Source organism: Crassostrea angulata, chromosome 2, assembly GCF_025612915.1.
Source record: "Crassostrea angulata isolate pt1a10 chromosome 2, ASM2561291v2, whole genome shotgun sequence".
NCBI lineage: Eukaryota > Metazoa > Mollusca > Bivalvia > Ostreida > Ostreidae > Magallana > Magallana angulata.
Window position 1 is genome coordinate 41,177,091 of NC_069112.1, and position 26,171 is coordinate 41,203,261.

The 26,171-nt window shown below is 32.6% G+C and overlaps 1 protein-coding gene, 1 long non-coding RNA gene and 1 pseudogene across 2 annotated transcripts in view; 2 read left to right on the forward strand and 1 right to left on the reverse strand.

The window, feature by feature from the left end:
* LOC128172449 (plancitoxin-1-like) overlaps positions 1–22,229 on the forward strand; it is a 60,163-nt pseudogene extending 37,934 nt beyond the window's left edge.
* The window catches only part of LOC128172387 (uncharacterized), a 172,808-nt gene that overhangs the window by 87,775 nt on the left and 58,862 nt on the right, over positions 1–26,171 (forward strand). The gene's annotated exons all lie outside the window — the stretch shown is intronic.
* Positions 12,049–20,571, reverse strand: LOC128172518 (uncharacterized). The gene is made up of 2 exons (XR_008242284.1): positions 19,513–20,571; positions 12,049–12,655 (listed from the first exon to the last, which is right to left on the reverse strand). It is a non-coding gene; the product is annotated as an uncharacterized LOC128172518 (long non-coding RNA).

Genomic DNA, 26,171 nt, shown 5'->3' on the forward strand with positions numbered 1-26,171 from the left:
TCTTTACAATGCAAAAGATCTTCTTGTAAACATTCAAAGTAAAAAAAAATTGTATCTGGGTTTTTTTCTCTTTACATTCTCTGGACCTCATGTAGCCCAAATGAGATCCTGTTACAAATCGTTTACATGTTTCACACTGCCATTCTCCGTAAATATGATTCTCTGGTTTTCTTTTGCATCTATCTAAAGTATTTTTTACAAACCACACATTTCCACAATCGATCACACTGAGATGAGTTTGACCTACCACTTTTTATCTTATGAAAATTAAGACAATCCAGAGATCTAAAAACCATGTGACAATGTCGACAACTTAATTCGTGTTTTACAAAACAAGATTTTTTTCTTTTACACACAATGCAACTTGATTGACACTGATGCAGCTTTTGATAGGGTTTCAAACATTCATGGCAAAATTTGGATTGAGAAAAGAACCCACAGACATTAACAATAGTATCAAAATGTGCATTTCCATTTTGCTCAGAATGATATAAAAAAAAAATACGATCTTTTTCGGAATTTCTAACCCTTGCTCATCTTCACTGAATCTTACTCATCTTCTTTTGGAGCAGTTCGTATGAATTTGTTACCAGTAGTGGCACTGACAACTAGAATATCAACATTAAATACGTTCTCAAAAGCATGAATGTCTTGAATGGACAGACGTCTCTCACTGCTTACAATGGCTTTCTGGCATAACAAAATGGCTGATATTTTTTGACGTTCATTATTTTTTTTTGTTGTACTTCATTAATTCTTTGTAGAACCAAATAGGACATTTCTGCAATTCCATTACTTTTTATTGTTCTTTTGTCACTTTGGTGTACTAATTTCTGCCATTTGGATGTTGGAATTTGATGAAATTTGAGAAACCCAATGCAAATGCTTCGAGCAAGGCATAATTCATCTGTGTTTTGAATTTTGATACATGATCTTTTGATTCTGAGAGAATCATTGCTGCTACCAACTTTGTTAATATGTTTGCCTGCTATACCGCCCTTTGGAACTTTAATAAACCCCACATTTAAATAAAAACTTTAATCTAGAGAATGATTTTCATGGCTGTTTAAGACATTTTGTAAGTTCTCTATCACACTTTTTCCAGTAAGATCTTTCAAGGGTCTTAGTGGTACATACACAGGATGTGATGAATGATGACTCGTCCAAGATCCAAAAAAAGGGTCAAGTCCTCGAGCTGTTTCAGTGAGAATGTTGTCAAACATATCTTCTAATCCACGAAACAGATCAGTCAGCCTCATTCCTTGTTCAGGGTTTTCTGCATTAAATCGAATATTGTAGTTTATATCGATAGCTTTATTTTTCATTATAGTTCGTTCTCCTACTTTTTGAATGGTATATGGTATTTTTTCACACCGCCAAAACCAATCTGAGATGAGTTGGTTCTAGTAGAGGTTGATGCTCCATCGGTTTCCATGGATTCAGGAGCCATTTCTTGATCTGTAACATGGTCCTCTTCCATAGGTTCACATGTTGAATTGGGAATCAACGGGGACCATGGACCTTCACCGCTGTAATCCATTTGATCCAAATCATGAGCTAATTCGTGAAACATCAGGTCGTGTTCTTTGCTCATTACTTTATCACAATGTTGGCAATGATGTTCTTGATCCTACAAAACACGGTTTAAAATTTTTATAATAAAATGTTTTTAGTGAAATTGTTCTTGTCTTTATGTGCAATGTATTAATTTGTATTACAAAGAATATAGGGTGAGTTTACCATGCATCGTACAGACTGAAATAGTAGAGGCTTAAAAAAATTCTTATTTTCATGCAAAAATTTAGAAGTAGTGTCTTTGTAATGAATATTTTGTCAGCGAGAGAATCTTTTATCGTGCCAACACCAACAGGAATTTTGGATTTATAAAATGTTCTATCTTCAAACATGTAAAGCTTGGTTGTATAAATTAAAAAAAAAAAAAAATTATTGTACTACACATTTTGAGGTACAACGCATGGAATGTGTACCTTGTTAACTATCAGAGAACAAAACCATGCACTGAAACTTCTCCAATGCATGGTTAATTTGTGCCCATTGCTTGATTAACTCACTCCTGCAATTCTTTTTTTTAGTGTGACTCAATTATAAACGAGGGTGTGTGTATTTGCCTTGAAATATGCAATGTAATAATATTCCATTCCTTTTCAATGTTGCACGTTATCAATAAAAAAAGCAAGTAAAAAAATAATAACTGTTTTTGATTGGGATGTTGCCCCCTTTTCACTGTCATGATGAAATTCGTGTTCACTCTCGTGTCTTTGACCTTCGTTGTCATCGTCAAATAATAATCCACAGTATCCACAAAAGAAAAAGGTGTTCATCTAGTTTAAAAATATTGATGTGTACTCATAAATTGAACATGTAATTTAATCTCAATAGTGTAATGGTCTTTTCTTATGATTTTACTACTTACTTCGTCTTTCTTAATTAACCCGGAACAATAATTCGATTATAATTTTAAAATTGAAAACGTTTAAGGATGTGATATTTCCGTAATTCATATTTAAGGATGTGATATTTCCGTAATTCATAGTAAGATGAAATCGTTTATTTTTACAATTAATATTCTAAACTGAATAAAAATGTATGATTATGTAATTAAGATTAGTTACTGATAACAATTATATATCATTGCCGAGTCATTATCATCATTATTCGATAGCATTGGACGGTTATGTCCATCTTCATGCATTTGACCTTCAAGGTGATTCTTAAATATCAAACCGCAGTACTTGCATAGGAAATCTGACATCTATATAAAAAAAAAGATGAAAATATTCTGATTCACTTTTTTATTTGGGCTTTTCAAATATTTATTTCTTTTTTCTTAAACCCATCATTGTCTGTTGTTTTTTTTTCCCTTTTTTATCACTGCAAAAAGAACGATAACTCTACAACCTCGCTTTTCAAAATATCTTTCCCTTCTCCATAGAACAACAGAAAAAAAGATTGTTTTTTTTACAAAATTTATTAAAGGATGACCATGCATCGTATGAATAAAATATAAAATATACATATGATATTATACTACAATAACAGTAAAATGGTATCTTAAGAAATTAATTACATAATATAAAATTACACCAAATATTTTGAAAATAGTTTTATAAAGTTTGGTAAGATTGTTTTTGTACATGTAAACTACAATTTGTAAAAATAAGATTCTAACATGTTATATTTTTTTGGTTAATAAAAAATTAGTCTTTATACATTTTTAATTTTAAAAAATCTAAAATAGATAATTATCCATAGACCTACATGTTATTTTTAACTTTAAAAAAATTCACTCTTTACAAAAAAAATATTACAGAGATTTAGTTTACCTACATTTTTTACACAGAATTGTGAATATACTTTTAAACACCTCAATGTTGATTTCATAAAAAAAATAATTAAAATGTATTACCGCAATAAAGAAAATATTATTAATATAAAAACCTGACCTTAAAAAATTGTACAGTGTAAAATATGTATACACAAAGCACTATAAATAAGACTAGAACAAGGTAATGACTTTTGTATCATAAAGTGTTCTATTGAGTACATGTTAGCTCTAAAAATAAGTCTAGAATTAAGAAATGGCACATACTTTAGTAAAATATCATATTTTTAAAGTAATGATTAAAAAAAACAATTTTGCACATCAATATGCACATGTAAAATTTGTAAACAAAATTAAAAAAAACATTAAAAAAATCATTTAACATAATGACACCTGATGTTTCGCCTAGTTTTTACAAATTAGTCACGTCCTATATTTTATTTGAAAAAAAAACACATCAACATGTATAATTAAAGAAAAAGTGGCGTGTAAGTACATAACACAACCATACAAATATATTCATTGTTAAGTATACAAAATAATTCAAATGTATACTTGTTGTTAAACTCAGCCATACATATAAACTTATTTTAAAGCTTACAAAAAATAATTCAATGTATACCACCCCCTTTTTTTGTAACTACCCCCCCCCCCCCCCTTTTGTAAATATTTTTTTACATAAAAAATATGATATCTTTGAATAAATATTGTCAAAAACATACCTTGACACGGCATCCGTGTAAAGATGGTGGTGCTCTGCTGATGAATAATTAACCTCTTTGAAGCAAATATTCTGTGGGTGGCTCGACCAATATCCACAATGGCGTTGTCCGCCACCCCGCATAAAAAGATAAAGGAGCATGGATCCCTCTTCAAGGCGCAATCAAACCCACGAGCGGTTTCCCGACAACAATGGTTCACATTATTACAATGTTGGGCCGACAGTCCAACAATTCCGAACGGAAGAAAAACAGCAAATTGCATTTTTACAATTCAACACGTAATAAAAGATACTCGGTGTGAAATGAAGACAAAGTGCGGTACTGATAAACATTTTTACCTTTACTTATATAGTTTAATTGTGACCCTAATAACATTAGAGGGTCAAAATTGATAATGGAAAATCGGGTGTAGCAATTGATCCTATAATTGAGGAACTCCCAAAGTTTCAAAACTTGAAAAGAGTTGACCTATACATGATGACACAAAATGTGTCCTTTTTGAGCAACAGTTCATTGTATTAAGTGAAGTGTAGTAAATCTGTGTTAAAATAAATTGAACCAGCACAATTATTTGTCAAAAGAAATCACTAATACAAAAATATTGAATAAAAGTAGAAATTAACTTGACCCATAAGGTCAAAAAAAATTCTTATGGAGCTGATTTTATTGTAAATGCAATTACTTTTATTGTAAATGCAATTACTTTTATTAGGTCAAACCTTTCCAAAAGAAGTGAAAAATAAAAAGTCAGCAGCTTTGTGCCCTTTTACCAGAGTCAAAACATATCACATCCATGGGGTGATTCATTCTTACAAATAATTGCAAAAAAAAAAGGGGGGGGGGGGGGGGGGGGTGAGGGGTAATTTGCTCTTCTCATTCACGCTAATATCCAATCAGAAAATCTTACGCTGTACTAACTGCAAAGAATTTGTTTTCTGCATCCAATGAGTAGGAGTAAAATAGTTTTTTGGGGGGAATTCAATATTCACAATATAAAACAAAACAAAACCTATATCCAATCAGAAAAAACTTAAACAGTACAAAAAATTGGAGGGAAAATGCATCCCTTTCTATAAAAATCAAATTAGATTTTAACAAAATCACCTTGCAATCTTAAATCCAATAGGACAAGTTCATTTTTTCACCAGATCTGAACAATTTAATTTTACCCTCCAGATAGATGGAAGTAATTATTATGTAAGTAGTTTTTTTTTTACATCTGTGCAGATTTTATTTTATTTATTTTTGTCTTTATTTAGCCTTTTAATTTATTTTTAAAAATTCATTTCTTCATTTTTTTAGAAGTAACTAGACAGAAAATAGCAGTCTTTCCGTTGAATTCACAGAAAATAGCAGTATACATCTCACATTCAGGTATAGTGTTTTTTTAAAGCAAATTGTTTAACAAAAATTACTGTAGAGAAAAAATAAAAATAAAACTTTTTATACAAATCTAGACCATTCTCCTCCATTTTTTCTACCAAATGTTTATCCTTGTTTAATTTTCACTAATTTTTAAACACAAAATATAAAATCATGTATCATTGTAACTCCCCTCTTTTAAAAAAAAAAAACTTCTTTTAATAAACTTACAGTAACCCCAAGCTCCCCTTAAAATCTACAAGAGAAGTGGGTACTTCTCGTGAAGACCTAGAGCAGATAAGAGATGAGGAAGAAGTAGATGAAGAAGAGAAAAATGAAGAAGAAGAAGAAGAACTATCAGAAGAACAAGAAGAGCAAGAAGAAATGGGAATTGATATTGACAATAGTTTATTGAAGATGATTCAAAGACAAGAAGAGTTGAAAGAAGAGAAAGAAGAAATTGAATGTCTAAAAAGTCCCCCTCTATACGGCCTCAATAGTTACTACGTCATCACCTCTATATTAAACCCTCCAATGAGAACAGGACCTCTATATTGCTACCTTTTCTAAAAATAATGATGAAAAATCACCTCTATAATACAACCTCTCTAAAACAACCATTCAGAAACGACCTCAATAAATGCACTGTTCTAAAAATACCCTCTAGGAGACCCTAATAATTACGTCATCACCTATACCTCCATCTCTGTAAGGGTGTATATGCTGCTTTTAACATACAGACTTTTAACTTGTATCATAGATAGATGGTATATAACCTAGTTGAACCTTACCAAAATTTTTGACCTTGACCTAGAATATTTATTAACTTCGTTGTTCAACTCCTGAATATACTTTGACAGAAGGACTTCAAACTTTAAACAAAGATCAATAATAATACACTTAGGTGTACTATTGATTTATATATGACCTTGACCTTGTTTTACTCAAGGTCAAATTAAGAAAAAGATAATAAAATTTTGTCTTGGTCTGAGTAACATATAGCTGACATCATTCTTTTTCAATTGTTAAATTTGCCCCATATTACAATCCTTGGGGAGAAGGGGAGACATGTGGTTTTTTTTTGTAAAAAAAAACAACAATACCCACTAGTTTAAGTTGTGGGTAGAACCATATAGTAAATATATATTGTTCTGCATTGTGTTTAATAACTTGTTAACTTTGTATGTAACGTGTTTATCAAAATTACTGTATACCCTGGTTTTTAAAAATGTTATTCCATTGTTTACTTTTTGGACATATTAATTGGAATCGTGTCGATGAACAATCAACATAGATAAACAATGTGATGGTCTAACGTGTATTTGTAAAAAGAATTATTAACTAGAGACGAGCTCGTTGCAAGCAACGATTAGGTCTTCCGTCGTAGCTGCGTCATACTTGTGACGTAATATAAAAATTGATACCTGACCATGGTGCAATATTAGATGTATCAACACTGTAACAGAAACAAAGTACATGTATATAAGCAAATACAGATCTTTAAAAGTTGTCTGAAGTTAGATTCGCTGCATGCTGTTTTTTTGCATGTGCATTTTATTTTGAGAAACTTATCGAATCATCATAATTGACTCAATATACACAGAATATGGACGACGATTATAATCACACAGTGGGTATGCCCGGTATGAACGTAAAAAGACCAAACATTTTACTCGCATTTTTTATCGAAAGCAAGGGCCAATGAATCTTTTAGAATGTATGCGGAGATCCTGGAAATTTTACAGGGGGTTCTGAAGAATAATTTTGTTTTTTGAGGGGGGGGGGGGGGGGGGAGGGGGCATGCGCGGATAAGAAAAATTTTCCTGGGGTGGGGGTTGAGTTGGGGTGGGGTCTGGAACCCTCACCCTACTCTTCTAGATTCGCGCATGGGGAAGGCCGATGCCCGTAATTTAACGGTAATTTTAACCATTTTTATTTAATTAATCATTTTCAAAATTATCGGAATTCCAATATTACCTTTAAACGCAGTTAAAACTTAAAATACGAACCATTTAGTCTCGGTGAGTATTCGGCCAACATGCGTCCGCGTACGAAAGAATTGGCAATATTCAAGAAATTTGGATGGACGATCTGGGTCCTAGGTCGTCCATCCGATTCTTTTTCAGACTAAGAGCTACAGAACTGCACTTAGAGAATGTCAAACTGATTATGTCAATTTATTTTGTCTCAAAGAATCAGTTTTTTTAATAAATTTTATCTTAAAAAAAAAGAAATCGGGCACAATTTTCAATGTTAGCATTTTACAATTTAAAGGTCTAATCAAATTTTGAATGAAGTTTCAAGATACTACTCTTCGTTGTTTTATACGAAATATTGCGTGGAAAAAAGATTTACATCGCATATATATTATAGAACTAATTTCTTCTCTTTTTTATTTACATTAAAATAAATCCAAGAAAAAATCTAAATATTTTTTTTCCTTTATATGTGTTAATGAAAACGTTGATCAGCAAGGACCGGTTCTATGTCGTGCAAGCACCTACTTAATAGATTGTTACACGGATCTACCACGATGACAAATATCGAAAAGGCAATATTGTGGGTGAAGGATGAAAGTGTAGTTTGTTTTTTAGGTTTATTTTTGATAATTATATTTATCTGGATCAATTTGGTTTGTTGGTTTGTTTTGTTTATTGAAAAGGGGAATAAAGAAAATGAGTAATTTCCGATATGAAGTCAAGCATATATTTTCATATTATCATTGACTTAAAACATGTTGGAAAAAAGAAATATTGCATCAAGCAGTTAGTTATTATGCGCAGATCATGCATTCCTCTATGGTTTTCACAATTGCATGTATCAGTTACTACACGTATTTGCTTACGGAGAAATAAATTTCCAAAGAGATGATATAGTTATCAGTTAAGTTCCAGATTGTCTTTGCACATGCAAGCACGTGTGTAATCCTGATTTAAAAATAGGTAAATGTCCGGGGAGGGGGGGGTCATCGCAACAAAATTGTGTATAAGCGTACTAGAGTGTACATTGTTAATTAATAATTGATGTTGAATTGTTATTAACAAACAAAATCATAAATTTATAATAACAAACACTAAAATGCCAGGGAGTTCTGCTGGACGCGATTTCATTTGTCTTCAATTAATAGGGTGTAGGGATGCCCGCCTACTTAATACATATGCTCACGCGTCAACAGATTAAAAATGACTGTATTTTGGATTTATAAATCGTTCTAAAACATTCGATCTGATATATCTTTGTTAACAATTCAAAACTTTGAACGATTAAATTTGTTTTTATACCTAGTACCCCGACCCTCACGGAAAAATCCATTCAGATCAATGGAAATTTCATTTACAAGACTCCGCGCCAGAATCAGAATGTCTCATTCATTAATTTTTTCGTATTTATAGTGGACGAGTCCAAAATAGGAATTTTGAGACACATCATACAATGTGAACATATGCCATGAATGCAGTTTACTTTGCGTCTATTTTCTTATTTTGAGAGTCCTTTTTATCATGTTTATCATGGCTTGAAAATGACGGAAGGCCCTTGAATGTTGTTATCTTTATGCAGGCACGTAGCATCCTTTGAAAGTGGGGGGGGGGGGGGGGGCAGACTCATCCAAAAAATCTTGACAAGCAAAAAAAAAAAAAAAAAAAAAAAAGACTCCCAAAATCTTCAAAATCCTAATCCGGGGGGGGGGGGGGGGGGGGGGGGTCCGGCGTAGTATGTATATTACTTCAATTTCAATCCTAATTTCCTTATTTTTATATAAATTTTTTACATCCTAAATAATTCAATTTTTTATAAGTAAATTTTCAAAAAATTTGTTGCTGTGAGAAAAAGTGGGGGGGGGGGGGGGGGCACCCACAAGCTTGAATTAATAATTGCCTGAGGATGCATCTTTAATGTGTCAACATTTATATTCATAATTGATGAAAACGTTATATGGGATGTAATAAGCACAATGAGCAAGAGTGTTCAATTAAAAGGGCATTTCACATTGCACGTGTGTAATCCTGATTTAAAAATAGATTGCCATATTTGAAAGGTCAAAAAAAAAAAGAGGGAGGTGTCATCGCAACAAGATGATACACATTGTCTAAGTAGTACAATGTAAGTAATAGTTGGTGTTGGATTATCATCAATAACAAAGAATCATCAGTTTGGATTAATTAAAACAAATATAAATTCATATAATTGGAATATTTACTGGAGGGGCTACGTACAAGTAATTCGCCGAAGTGGGGTACGTGTGACCCGATTTTCGATCAATTGGGCGATTTCATTCATCTGGAAAAGGGTTTCACTCGCGTGTACAAATGTAAATGTACATCTAACAATTGCTAGTCAATTAAGTGTGTATGTTAATTCGATAGATTTCTTCTAAAACATTCAATCCAAAGTAAAATATATGTAGTTATTAGTTGACAACCTCCCATTGGATCTATGCCGATGGATCTATCTGAGATCTCAGCTGTTGTGTGAATGGTAAGAAAGACTTCGCGCCATAATACGTCTCATTCATAATATTGGCTCGCCGATTAGTGGGCGAGTCCAAGTTAGGCCAGAGCACATGATGTGTAGATGGTCTTACCCACTCTATTTTCTTAACTGGTCATATAATAAATAGAGATATCATGGATCTTTCTCTTTTGTCGGAGCATGTAATAAATGGAACCAAAAAATAAAGTAATTCTAATTGAACTAAATTGAAGTTAAAATGTAAATACCCCCTCCCACATACGGATTAGGATTTTCAAAATTCCCCATTTTTTAAATTCCTTGTCAAGATTTTTTTTTTATGAAGCTGCCCACCTACCCCCCCCCCCCCCCCCCCCACACACACACACACGCACACTTTCAAATAACGATGCTACATGTACGTGTTTGAATATCCTTTCCTATATGGTTAGAAATAACAAATTGTCTTTGATTTTGCATCTAATATATAACAAATTCAATTTTCAATTTGGCTGTTTGAGATTATTCGATACATGTACATTCCTAAAATGATTTAAAATAATGAAATGATTTAATTTCCAGTGATATACAGGTACATGCACTCGATCGAAGAAAAAGATTGAAATTGCTTCTAAACTTTGCACGTTCAGTTTAATAATTTATGATCCGCAGCGAAAATTAAATTTCATTTCTTATAAGATAGCCTAATTGATACATGCATGCTTCCATTGAATAAATTTGGGTAGTCAGGCAAGCTTTTTGGAAAGCTATTGCTTGTATAATATTAAGGTCAAACGCGACCTTCATGTACTTCCATTTTTCCTATCTCCACAATGTGAATTAAGATTTCCACTTTGTTATTTCATAATTAAATTTTTATGTAATATGATTTTTTTGGTTTGAATATAAAGTGTTCAAATTAAAATATATAGTATGACTTTACTTATAAGCATTCAAATGCATTTTGCGTGCTATTTTAAGGGAAGTTCGAAATATTCTAGCTCCAAAACGAGCCTGGTAATGTACTCTAAATTTTTTGGAATTAACAGGTTTCAATGTTAATAAATAAGGAATGAAATATCAAGGAAAATTATATAAAATTGAGGAACGTCTCGTCTGTCCTTAATTAAAATAATATAAAAAGACATCATAAATCCCATATCAAACAACATATAACCACTTGAATCTGCGCGTCTTTTAATGAAATTATGAACAGCGACAATTCTAAGTTAATGTTAGCTGCAAGTCTGTATAGCCCTTGTATGAAAAATTTCGGATGGTACTCAATTTTTCCAGACGGAGAGCTACATATATGCAGCTAAGGTAACTAATAATGCTTCCGATGAAATACTTTGTTTAGTAATGCAAGGTTTTAAGAGAGCAATACTTATTTGTTTAAAAAATGACACCCTAATGCTTCGCATTTCATTCGCTGTTTGTAGAACACGCAGAACCAGTATCAGTTCGATCCCTACCGTATGTACATTGTTCGAATTTAATAGCCCTTGCATTGGATTGCTTTGCATGTACAAAATATCTTTTAAAAATTCAATACTGAAAGTGTTTATCTATATGGCTATTAATCTATATGTACATGTACACATAGCGTACACATGTGATTCAAAATACCCCAAAGGGAAAAATTCACTTATTGAGTCTACATTTTATAGAATTTGCAAAAAATACATTGCGGGTCTGAATGTTTGTTAATGTGTCAATCTATCAATATACAGTTTGTTAATTATTTTCGATTGCTAAGGCTACATCGTTTTTGATGAACATTGAACAACATTTTTTCCATGCCATTATTTCCACGGAAGATAGCGAGTACAATTATAAAGCACAATTTATTTAATTATCTCTTTAATATTGTGTACTAGTATGTAATAAATTATTTATAAATTGCTGCCGAAGGTTGTTTGGTATTTTCGTTTGTAGATGTATCATAACGTCCATTTCTATATCATAATTCCTCCAGTCTATTTTATAAAAGTCGACTTGGGGTTATATGGACTGTTATGATATTTAATTTATTTAGATCCTCGAGATCTTTGTTCCAACATCCCCACACTTGGCGGGTGCCCTAGCCAAGGTGTTTCCGGAATGTCTCCTCCTCTACATGGGGAGTAGCCTGTGTCCCGGTCTGTATAAAAGAGGAGGCAGAAAGACAGCTTCCAGATGACTACTCTTTTATTAATTTAATATGACATTTAAACAATAAATATCAATATTAATTACAATGAAATTTATCAGCATTAATATTTATTACAAAAATCTCTGAAAATAAAATATTAGTTGAACCCTCTGAATCTATTAACTTTACTATTGAGAATGCGCGCAAGCGTTATAATTTATCTTACCTGTATAAAAGAGGAGGCAGAAAGACAGCTTCCAGATGACTACTGGAGAGCCGTGTTTCCCGCACCCCAATTTTATACGCACGGACACTGCGCTACAACATTCTCCTCCTAATAAGTAAATGCGATCAAGTGCATACTAATGATCTGACGCACCGTGGTCAGTAGTAGAGTTTTATTTAGATTTCTGACCCGGCGTCGACAGGCTCATCACTGGACTTAATAACACATTTCTCCATGAACATAAATAAACATACGGTATCTATCTAACGCATGTACTTTAACCAATTTCTATAGAATTCCCGTTATGATAAATTCCCCCTACTAACAAAAAAATCTTGTCCTCAAGATTAAAAACATTCAATATAATTTTGAATTCATTCGGATCTTTGCTGTGATTCAGGTGGCTCGTACATATATATCTACAACGAGAAAAAGAGAATTAAAATTTTGGAAAACATATTTTTTTTAAAATCGTAACACACACAAAGAATAATAATAAAGGATCACAACACACAATAAAATACTTGTATCATAAAGATAACACTATTGTAATTGTATTGACAATCTCTAATCAACAATCTGACAATCAATAATTATTTGACCACATTCAATTTTTTTGTTTTATTTGTCGTAAGCAAATAATGATTCAAGGTTTAAAAAGAAAGTCCAACGCTTGTATATTATATGCGTAGAAAAGAGCACATTGTCAAAATAAATATTATTTGAAAAAAATTATTAATTCAGTGTTGTACTATTTGTTTGTCAGCAAGTAACCATATTGGCAAAATACAATTAAAACATCGAAAAATGTACATGAAGCTCAGTATGCTTTTCATTATTAAGCACAAGAGACTATAGACAAAAATAAATATGGTTTTAATTTTACCAAAACAATCTGTGCACCAACAGTTATAAATGTGATTTGTAAACATTGATGATATAAATATAACATATTATAAACCATTGATTTGTGTGTTACATAAATAATGATAACTAATTCAGGATGATATATCCAAAATCAAAGCACACGTATATTGCACTGATTCAAAAAATTTAAACAAATTCAAAACAAAACCTGTTAGAATTATAAAAAAAAAAATTATTGTTAAAAAGAAATTAATTTAATGAAATTTTTAGTATGTTGTTACTTTTCATTTGGATTAATCTGTAAATTTGACCAAAATGGTAAGCCAAATGTTAAAATCATTTCAACCAATTCATTGAACACGTCCAAATACAACAATTTTTATAAAAGTGGTTCAAGTTATATAGAAGCTTATCTCATTTGAAATTGTAATGTGAAAGAATGGTTAAAGTTAACACAAAGTATAGACAATATGAACATTTTATTATTTGTTTTAATCTATTATCTTAAGTTATCAGTGATGCTAATTAACCAAGGTATTTGTACAGACGCTGATGCTAGCTTGTTTATGAAAGCAGTTTTGCTAATGAACCATTAGTCTAGGACGAACTGACCTCAGAATTGATGTTATCTATAAGAGTCGGTGGTTGCTCGTGCCATATAATAAACAGGAAGGAAGATTAAATGATAACTGAACTGATAAACAACACATGCTTCTGTGTTAGTAATCTCTTCGTTAGTATTAAATATATGTAAAAAAAATTTGGTAAACACTTCATTTTCAAAAATCAATGTTATTTTGTAATTATACATTGTACATGTAATAGCATTTGTTCTCTTATTAGTTCTCCTTTATATTTTCTATGAAAGTAAATAATTACATGCATTTAAACACTCAATAATTATTTCATTCATCGAACTACGTATTATATCCCTAGTTGATGGGGTGTGTTCAGAATGGACTCAATTACTTTACAACAATCTGCCCTGAAACTTTACACCATAAATGAGTCGATGCTCATATTGCATTACAAAAGGTATGACTCTCGCAGAAATAAGGAAGACAAATCAATCAAAAAGTGCTCAATAATATGTAATAAAATGAAAATAGAACGATAAGAAAGCGGGCCCTGATAGAAGAAACAAATGATGAAGAATGAAAATGAATGAGCACAAATTTATTGAAATCAACCTAAATAAACGATATCCCTTTTTTATGCACTTGATCATATTTCTTTTTTATGACCTTTATATATCCTATACATTTTTGTATTCGATTTTATTGTATCAATTTAACACATTGTTCTTTTCTTATTATCGCCTGACAATTTTGTCATTTTAATTTCCTACTCTCATATAATCGTTATATTTTTTTTCAATATCGTTTTCTTTTCCTTCGCTTTACTGACGAATGGTATAATTGCTTTAAAAACTGTGATACATTATTTGATGGTTCCCAAGTGGGTTTTGATCCATCAGCCCATTTCACTAAATAATGTCTTTTATTATTCATGTATTTCGATTTCAACAACTTTTCAACTTCATGCCATTGTCCATTTGGCTTGTTTTTATTTTTATCTTGATTAGCTCTGTCATTCACATTACTCTGACAGTTTTGCTTATTTACCTCATCTCGAGTTACATTATTTTGAATCTTGTTTTGTACTTCACCATCGTTTGCATGAACAGGTGGTGGTCTGAAATCTCGCGGATCCTTATATAACTTTAAGCGATTTGCATGAACCGATGATTTCAATTCTATGTGATTATCACATCGGCGCAACCTAAAGGAATGATTTGGGTTAACCTTAATTATATAATAAGGACCCTCCCATTTAGGTTGAAGTTTATGTTTTTTTCCTGGGGTACGTTTCATGACTTTGAGTAGTACTTGGTCCCTTATCCGAAATTGTGGTACCTTTGTTTTCTTATCAAACCGTTCTTTATTTACCTTTTGGACATCTTTTACATTTTGTTTTGCGAGTTCTTGAATAATTTTTACTTTATGGACCAATTCCTTTACGTATGCATCAGGCGCTTTGTTTAATTCCTCAGTTGGCAATAACGCAACATCCAACGGTAAGGACATTTCTTTTCCAAATACCATATAGTATGGCGAAAACCCCGTTGATTGCGTCGAGGGACTCATTCTAAATGCCATCAAAATACTGGGCAAAATTTCATCCCATTGTGTTTGTTCTTTTTGACAATAAGCCCGTAAAGATTGCGCAAGCGTGGAATTAATTCTTTCACAAGCTACATTACTTTGTGGGTGATAGGAACTTGTGACATGTCGTGTAACTTGAAAAATTTTACACAAGACCTGCACTATTTTTGACATAAAATTTTGTCCCCTATCACTGACTAAAGTCCTAGGAGCCCCATACCTAGTAAAAATTTCTTTGTATAATACATTAGCAACTTCAGTAGCCTCCTGAGTTTTCATTGGCAAAGCTTCTGACCAATGCGACAAGGAATCTGTAACCAATAGAATGTATTGAAAGCCTTGTTTTGTTTTTGGTAACCCTGCCAAAATGTCCATATGCCATCTATCAAAGGTACCTTGGACTGGCAAGGGATGCAATGGTGCATTTCGAGCTGACGTATCTCGTTTGACCCTTTGACAGATGTCACATGACGTTACATAATCGTAGATATTTTGATACATTTTAGGCCAAAAGTATTTTTGTTTTATCGCCACATATGTCCTTTGAACGCCTAAATGACAACCGCCTGCAATCGAATCATGATATGACCTTATCACATCATTTCTTAGTTTTTCCGGAACAGCCAATTGTTTTAAAATTACTTCCGTTTTTGCCTTATTTTTAGTTCTTGGTTGGAATATATGAAACAATACATCATTTATAATTTCATACTGATTTGCTTCATACGGTATTGCTTTTGCACGATTTTTATCTGCTGGAAGAAGTCCTTGTTGTATATACTCATAAATATGCTTAAAATATGGGCAATTTTGTTGTTCACTTTTAATTTGAGTTTGATCCGATAGTACACTTATTGTTGTGTTTTGACATTCTGTTTTCTTTTCAGCCATTTTTAAAATGTCTTCATAATTTTCATTTGCATAGATGAATGTTATTTCTGTTTTTTCTGACGGTAACAAATCATCATCTTGGGAGAACTCGTTTGTGTTTTGAGACCTGTCTTGATCTGGGTATGGCCTTCTTGAAAGAGCATCACAATTTTGATGTTTTATTCCTGGTCGATGTTTAATATCAAATGTATATTCTTGCAATTTTAAAGCCCATCTAATTAATCTTGCATTTGTATGTTTTATCGTTTTTAACCAGGTAAGCGCCTTGTGGTCGGTATTAACAATGAATTTATTGTTAATTAAATAAACGCGAAAATGATCAATAGCTGATATTAATGCTAACATTTCCTGTTCCGTAACAGAATATGATTTTTCTGTATTGCTAAGCGCTCTTCCACCATATGCGATTACATGTTCCTTATTATCATCCCCAATTTGTGACAGAACATAACCTATTGCCATTCCAGATGCATCGCACGATACAATAAATTGTTTTTGAAAATCTGGATACGTCAAGATGGGAGTATTCGTTAAAGCTTGTTTTAATGAATCAAAAGCAGTTTGACAATCTTGTGTCCATTTAAACAGCGTGTTCTTTGTCAATAATCTATTTAAAGGTAGCGCAATTTTGGAATAACCTTTGACAAATTTCCGATAATAATTTGCAAGACCCAGAAAACTGCGAACATCATGCTGATTTTTAGGTAAAGGATAAGATTTTACCGCGTCAATTTTGGATGGATTTACTTTTATTCCGTCTTTTGCTATAATATGTCCCAAATAATTTACTTCTGATTTTGCAAATGAACATTTGAGTGGTTTTAATGTCAAATTTGCGTCTCGTAATCTTTGAAAAATTAAAGAAAGATGTTTTAAATGATTTTCAAAATTATCTGACCATACAATGATGTCATCGATGTAAACCAAGCAATGTTTCCACGTAAGACCTTTTAGAATCATATTCATGAGCATTTGAAAAGTCGCAGGTGCATTAACTAATCCAAAAGGCATTCGTTTAAACTGATATAAATTATCATGCGTAATAAAAGCAGTTTTATGTTTTGTTTGTTCATCCAAGGCAATTTGCCAATAACCCGAAGCCAAATCTAGAGTTGAAAATATCTGAGCTTTGGTTTGACCTACCGCATCGAATACATCATCTAAACGCATAGATGGAAAAGTTTGAAGTTGAGTGACCGCGTTCAATTTTCTATAATCTATTGCAAATCTATATTCATTATTTGGCTTTTTAACTAAGACAACCGGAGAAGCATACGCAGAAATGCTTTCTTCAATTATATCGTATTTCAACATTTGTTTAACCTGTTTTTCAATTTCCAACTTTGCTTTTGGCGATGTTCTATAGGGCTGCGATTGAATAGGTTTTTCCGTTTCTGTTATAATGGAATGATAATAATTGTTGCATTTACCTAATTCTGATAAATCATTTGCAAAGACATCACTGTTTTGATTGATAAATTCTTGAAATATTTGCTTTTGCTGATCTGATAACACAGCTGATGTTAAGTCTAACGGTACATGTTTATATTTTGATTTTATAGTTGTGTTATTTTCGTCTATGGAATAAATAGCTTTTGTCCGGATCGTACTCACTGTAGCTATTATCGTGCCCGCGGTCAAGCATACGTTCTTATTGGATGCATTGGCTACTTGTATAAACACGCGCTTCGGCCGATTAATTACAAGACACTTTGCAATTGCGAGCTGCTTTTGTATATTGCCAGTCGGTTCTAATAACACAGTATGGTTTTTCTGAGTGCGCGAGAGTTTTATTGGAATATTTGCAAATCCGTTCGGTTGTACGGTAATTGTTTTTGAGACTCTGGCCAAACCATTACTTACGTTAATTATATTAACATAAGTAGAAAACTCTTGTAAATACAATGTTTTCGTACCCCAATCAATGCATGCTTTTTGTTTTTCCATAAAATCAGTTCCCAAAATTAAAGATTTGCACAAGTCTTGAATGACATAAAAGATTTGCTTAAATTTAAGACCTCCTATTTTCAATTCCAATTCAATTTTTCCATCCACTGTATGTGCCGTTCCCCCAGCACCGGTGATAAACGAAATTTCTGAATTTTGAAGTTTATCTTCATGAATTTTGATTTTGTTCAAGGTTTCTGAATTAATGGCTGAAATTGCTGATCCTGTATCTAAAAGAGCGTTAAACCTAGCGGTTTGTACAAACACTGGAATAGAACATTTTTCTTTAAAAGAAATTAAAGCATCACGAGATTCCATCTCTTGCAACTCTATTGAATTATTTTGACTTTTCTTTTGTTTGCGATTAGATTGTTGATTTGCTTTTAAATTTTGAGTTTTTGAAAGGCACTTTCTGGAGATAGGGGCAAATCTCTTTTGTTGAACAAAATATGATTGTTTGCATGCCCTTGAATAATGACCAACTTTGTTACAATTATAACACAAGGCATTCAGAGCTGGACATGTAGACCTATCCATGCACATGCCTAAACAAAAATAACATTGCGGAGCGATCATGCGGGGGTGTTGTGTTAGCTGCTGCTGCTGTGCAGTAGGTGTTACATTGACCTTGGGCAGTTCGTACCTAGCCATTCTTGACCTTTTAACTCGGAGATTGTGACGTCTTGGCATATAATTAGGTGTTTGTTGAAATCTAACCCTGTGATTTTCTACCTGTGGCAATTCTTCACAATATTGCGATGCAAAATATTGAGATTGATTTTGATCTTGGGATTCAAAACATTTTAGATCATTGATTTCTGATTGCGTCTGAATTTTCTCTTTCAAACTTTGAATTTCTGTTAACAAATGTTCGTAATTTTCGAACGTCATACTTTGACTTGGTTGAAATTTTTCAGCTAAAAGAGCAATTTTCCTCAATTGTTCAATTGAATTAGGATTTTTGGTAACAACATACGTTCTTATCTCAGATCTTAAACCATTCATTGCAACCGAAAGTAAAATATTGTTTGGAATATTGTTAATAGTTCCTTTTTGAATAAGTCTTGTTAAAAAATCTTCAACAGGTTCTGTTTTATCTTGTTTCAATTGTAATATTGACAAATCCAAAAAATGTTCTAATTCTCCAAATCTTTCCTGAAAAAGAGATGTTAGTAACGTTGGGTTAATTTTATGTTCATACGGTAAGGAATCATACCATACTTTGGCATGACTTTCTAAATAAAACGGAAACGCATTAACTTTCTTGGAATCGGGTAAATCATGAAATTTGGCCCACTGCGTAAAACTTTGTAACCATGCTTTGACATCTTGAGTACAATCTCCTTTAAATTTTTCTAACTTGATAATTGAAGACATTTTAAAAGGTAGACAAAAACAGTTTCTACCTGGTGTTTGTACTGTTCATAGTTCCCGTAGATACATATTCCTAGCTGATGCGAGAGAGGTTTTCCAGTGCGTTTTTAATGTCTGGGACTCGGAGTGCGTCCGGAGCGATGTATCCGTCCGCGTTGATTTGCTGTAGGCGTTGATTACGTCCAGGGAATCGCTTCGGTCCCGGGTGTTTGAAAAGGATCCCGGGCGTCGTTTGCGTCCTGGGAGTGATCAGACAATGCTGTGGAGGCGGTGTTGCTCTACGTTCGTTGCCCGATCTTATTCGTTGGGTCGTTGATGGCTCCTCCGTTGCGTGGCTAGGACAAGTTGGAAACCCGGATTCCACCACTATATCATAACGTCCATTTCTATATCATAATTCCTCCAGTCTATTTTATAAAAGTCGACTTGGGGTTATATGGACTGTTATGATATTTAATTTATTTAGATCCACGAGATCTTTGTTCCAACATCCCCACACTTGGCGGGTGCCCTAGCCAAGGTGTTTCCGGAATGTCTCCTCCTCTACATGGGGAGTAGCCTGTGTCCCGGTCTGTATAAAAGAGGAGGCAGAAAGACAGCTTCCAGATGACTACTCTTTTATTAATTTAATATGACATTTAAACAATAAATATCAATATTAATTACAATGAAATTTATCAGCATTAATATTTATTACAAAAATCTCTGAAAATAAAATATTAGTTGAACCCTCTGAATCTATTAACTTTACTATTGAGAATGCGCGCAAGCGTTATAATTTATCTTACCTGTATAAAAGAGGAGGCAGAAAGACAGCTTCCAGATGACTACTGGAGAGCCGTGTTTCCCGCACCCCAATTTTATACGCACGGACACTGCGCTACAACATTCTCCTCCTAATAAGTAAATGCGATCAAGTGCATACTAATGATCTGACGCACCGTGGTCAGTAGTAGAGTTTTATTTAGATTTCTGACCCGGCGTCGACAGGCTCATCACTGGACTTAATAACACATTTCTCCATGAACATAAATAAACATACGGTATCTATCTAACGCATGTACTTTAACCAATTTCTATAGAATTCCCGTTATGATAGATGCATTGCAAGTAAAAAACGTGAAACGCGGGGCAAGTCATAATTAATATCCCTAATAACCGTTACTTAAAAATAGCGGCTTTGGATTCAAATATTATCATATACGAATATAAAGTTCACTTTTTAAAATCATCTCCACGATGATAATATTATATCCATCGGAAATCAGTATTTTGTTTTGCTTTAAAAGAAATGTTCTATCGGGAGCAATCCCGCGTTCGTTTAAATTGCCAGCGTACATTTGTCATGTCAGTAATACACATTGTGCTTTATATGACGGCCGTGTATACGTACTGTAGAAAAGTTGAGTTTAATTACCATGCATTCGAACCATTTAATTAACACATCTCCCAGTACTGAAACAATTCAAAATGTCTCTGTTACAGTAACGGGGCGTTAAACATGTGTACGTCCAGCTCTACGAGCATATGCACTGTCGTCAAGGCGACGGCCTGAATACAGCTAGCGACTCTTCTATCGATCGGTTACCTGAGTCTCGTAATGCATCTAAATATAGAAAGGGGTACAGTTATGAAACAAACAACAAAAATAAGGTCAAAGACGTTCATCTTTATGAAATGAATATGTACATATGAATAAAAACATTTGGGAATTTTATGTAGAATTATTTTTGCGCGCTGCATGTATCAGTTAGTGCATTACAAAAAGCCCTTTCATAACCTCCTAAACGTGCGCACCCCCCCAAAAATGGACAGAACTGACAACAATTGTTTCTGCAAATACTGGCTTTAAATTACGAAAACATTAAATTGAATACCACGGAAGGATTCAAAATTAATTTCTTTACAACTTTGCTTCAATAATGCATTAGAAATTTTTATTCCTTTACAAGTTATTGACAAGAAACTTTTGACGCATCTAACTCCTTAATTATGGGGACCAGCCCCTTTTTCTGTATACCAAATGAAAGGTCTTGGTAAGACCAAGATCTTTTAAAATACATGTTATAACAAATTTTTATCAGGTAGGAAACTAACACGGAAAATACGCGAATTTTTTTGAATTTTTTTCTTGCCTTTGTTTCAACATCTATACCACCCCTTTTATTTGCATTTAAATAATAAATAAAATATATCTCGCACAAATTCAATGTATTAGCTTCCAAACCAGCCCATCTTTGAGACTCTGCCAGTCATCGTTATAGCTAAACCCCCCTGGACAAAAGAAGTCGTTAAATTTTACTAAAAGGGGAATAACTCAAAACCGAATGGGAATTTTTCTCAACTAAAATATGCAACGACAACATCACGCGGCATTTTATCAGTCCTGAAAATTTCAAAACAATCGGTGAACAAACGAGCGAGATATTAAGGATCAAAGTTGGCGTCTAGAAGAAAAAAAAAATAATAAGAAATTTGAAAAATTTTCAGAATAATAGTAAGGTCTTCCGTTGGAAACGGAAGACCTTAATTTTGCAACTATATTCCCTGTTGTAATGCCAACTTGAATCAATCCCTATTTTATTTACAGAAAACTCAAGTAAAGAGAGGCGGATTGTCACTTTGTCTGACGAATGCAGATGCGTCAAAAGAATTTCGAGAACTTCACAATCGGTGTGGAGCAAACAATAAAAATGTACCACCCAGGGGAATCTGTCCAAACCCAAAGAGGGCAACAATTTCACCATAAAACGCTTTGACTTTTATTCATCCAACGGAATAATCAATTCTTGGTGTGAAAACTACATGTATTTCTTATTAGTTTTCAGTTAAAAAAAAATGAAACTAACCATTAACTGACTTTAATAAAAATGTTGAAAAATTAATATGTATGCTTAGCATACTGAATATTTTTTTAAAGTTTATATAGAATCCAAAATATACGAGGTAAATTCTCCAAAAATACTTCTATTAAGAAATACAAGACAAATAATTAAAACAAATATTCCTTTTAAAGGAATGCTCGGAATGTAATATCATTGGTAAGCTCTGTTTATGTAATATAAAATCATTACGCAACATTCAATAATAAAACTATAACACTGTTTTGTTGATTTTCGAAATAGCAAGGCAAGGGTAGGCTTTACTTTTTAGTAGGCAAATGAGACTTCCAATAAATATATTTACTCATATGTGAAGAAAAACCTGATTTGAAACATTATATATGTAACTGCATTTTAAATGTGTTTTTTTTAAGACTGACGGATAAGAGTAATGTTTTAAGTAATCTACGTGTAATCAAAGATTCAAATGAGGTTTCCATTGTAAATAAAGTAATGCAAATCGAGCGCAGTGCGTGCGCATATATTAAAATTTGCCAATTGCCACAAATGGACACATCTATGATCGGTCGATCGAGGCCGATAGGAATAAAAGATTCAAAATGGCGAAATTAATACGATATATTTCTAGTTTGAAAAATTGAACAACACCCTAGAAATTCATTATAAGAGACAGGTAGTTTCTACACACCGTGGCTGATGCCACCTTGTCACCACTTGCTAGATGCACCGTTGAGTTACATGTAGTCAGGAAACTGTTAACAAATAAATCATGGTTTAAATAAATAATATTTGCATATTAAGATTAGTTTTGACTGTTTAAGTTTTAAATATCATTGTTAATAATTAAAAAAAAAAACCAAAAGTTGCAAAATCTTTAGCTCAGAATCAAAATATAAATACTAAGATTAGGTTCTTATATTTATAATTAACATATATAATCATTTTAATATTTGTGTTTGGAGGTTATAAATGCACTTAATTGCTTTACTCGCACAAAATCATGCCGATGGTCTCCACATAGGAAAAGCTGGATAACAGGCAAGAACAAAGGGAGGTAGAACCAGCCAATTCACCACATGATGCAGATGGTATCATGCATAAACCTACAAAGTTTAACATAACGTTATACATTTTAGCAATTGCACTTTGCAACAGTATAAACTAAACAATGTCAAATGACGAAAAATGAACTTTTAACCATGGAAAATCTTTTTGCAAGCGGTCTCGGGCGCTAGCAACTACGTTAGTCTTTTTCATTAGAATACACATGCTCTATAGTAGGGGATTCTAGGAATACTGTACTTCTGTAGATAAAGTGTACCATTTGAATTTCGTCTTATCATCTTCACATGAGCTTTTGTGTTTTATTGTAAATGTCAAAAAGTAACAGTAGTTTAGGTCTTATAATGCAAAGTTATTTTCAATATTGCAATAAATTATAGCTAGCTTTATCTTAAATTCCTTCAAGCTCGGAAAAACAACTTCGGATATGTTTTCTGAGCTTGCTGGAAACACCCGAGAAGATATGATTGCTACAAAACAGAACCTACGGTTCTTGAAAATGTTCACCTCCAAATTGAAATTACAGTAGATTCATAATGATGAAGGCACAGTCAGTGAGCTATACCATTGCCAATGTGAAGCACACTCAAGATTCACAATTCTAAATTGAGACCCCACTGTACCACAATTCCAGTACACCACTGTGCCTCCAATGGTTAATTAATCGATTCAGAAATTTAAACCAAATGAATTGCCAATCTTTTTAAAAAATAAGCTTGTTTGATAATTGACAACCCTATGAACAAAGAATTAGCATCTGATTTTTATTCAAAGTTAATGTAAACAATAGTGAACACAAAAGATGCCAAGATGGACGCACAGTTACATAGAAGAATACTATTAGAAATGCCACTTGCTCATTTACATGTATTTTATGTTGTTTCTTCCTAAATTTTGATTTCTTTATATAAATAAAAATATACATTATTATAAACATTACAATATGTACAAATTTTCTTGTGGCAATTAACAAATGTTCCTAATATACTAAAGAAAATCAAGAGTTAATCTAATACTCGAAGATAACATAGGTGTTAATGTTTACAATAGCAGAACAATCTTTATCGTCAATGGATAATGCTAAGCAATCAATGTTTGTGATATAGTGTATACTCTCAGGGCAAGTTAAATTACATTTCAGGCAGAATGAAAACACACAAATACATGCAGGGTTGTCTGCACCCATAGAATATATACATGTATGTAAGGCACTGTATTTTTAAACCTTACCAAAAACAAGTTGAATGCATTTGGATAAATTCAACATAGGGGTTGAAGCAGTTGATTGTAATGAGACACTGGAGCATACAACTTATGGAATCAAACACCATGACACGGGTACCCCGCATCTTTCACCTCTTCTACACAACACAAGTAGTACAGGATTCTACATATGAAGTACATGTGTAAGCTACAGCGTAAATGAAATCAACAAATTACCAGTTATTTAGACTAGATTGTATGCAGCGATACGAATAATAGTTGATCAGTATGCAGTCTTTGGAGCTGGCGATCAGCTAATAAAGGTGTGAAGACAAAAAATAGCACTTCATAATTTGAAACCTCAAAGCTATCACTCTTTTTCTCTGTAGGTTATGTATTCCAGCCAATTTAAACAAATAAAGTCAAAATTTTACAGTGCACTACACAAAAGCATTGAATCGCAAAGCCGTGTTCACTCCAGATTAGTTTCAACAAAATGTTTTGACTGACCCCTGTCATTGAAAGCAAGGTGTATGGTGATTGCATGATGCAAATTGAATGAAGGTGATGACAATCTAGTTGTTGCTATTAACAATGTAATACTACCAAACGGTTGGTTTTATTCAATGATGAAAAGTGATAAACAAGCTATAAAGAGCGACCCAAGGCCTTACAAATTTACCAATGTTATTAAAAATGTCATTCCATCAAGGTTACCTAATTTAAACATGTTAAAGGTATTTTATTTTATAAAAAGAAATTGAACAACAAATCATAAATCAATATCTGGATTAAATCAAACCAAAAATAAAACAATGTTATAAAACAACCTGACATAACCTTTTTCTATTCTTTTCATGTAAACAATGTAAACAATAAAGTTGGGATCAGAGACTCGGCGATCGATTACGTAATACAAATAAACTGAAAAGCTTTGCAAATTCTACTTTACCTGACATTACTTCAAAATGCGAAAACATGCATAATGCTTAAGTGCTTTTGAGAATATAAATGCCATTAATTATGTAATAGATCATGAATAACACATCGGCGATCATCTCACTAATATTTTCTAACAATAATGAAAGTAAGTCTGTCCATTTTTAGCAATAATTTGCACCTCGATCCCGATCCCATTGAACATAAAAATCTACAAATTTTACTGTGCAACATAAAAACTATTTCACTACATACCTTCGCTCTATAAACAAGTTTGCATTAGGTATGTATACAAAAGTAACTAACTACACTAGAATTATTTCTAACTAAGACAAAGACCAAAGTGAACAATGACCAAAATTAAAAAAAAAATAAAACTTTTAATTAAATCCATAACTAAATTAATTTCAAGCTCAAAATTTCTTAATTAGAATGATTTTAAAAGTTTAACCACAACAATTATTTACCTAAGAAAAATAGAACTAAAGTTACCTAGATAGATTAAAAGAAGGCAGGAATAAAGCAAACGTCCGGCTGGTTTTATTCAATGATGAAACGTGACCAGCCGGGACGCGCAACCTGTTTGAATCAAATTTCTAATATGTCCTTTTAAACCAATCAAAAATGATTCTGGAGATATTGGT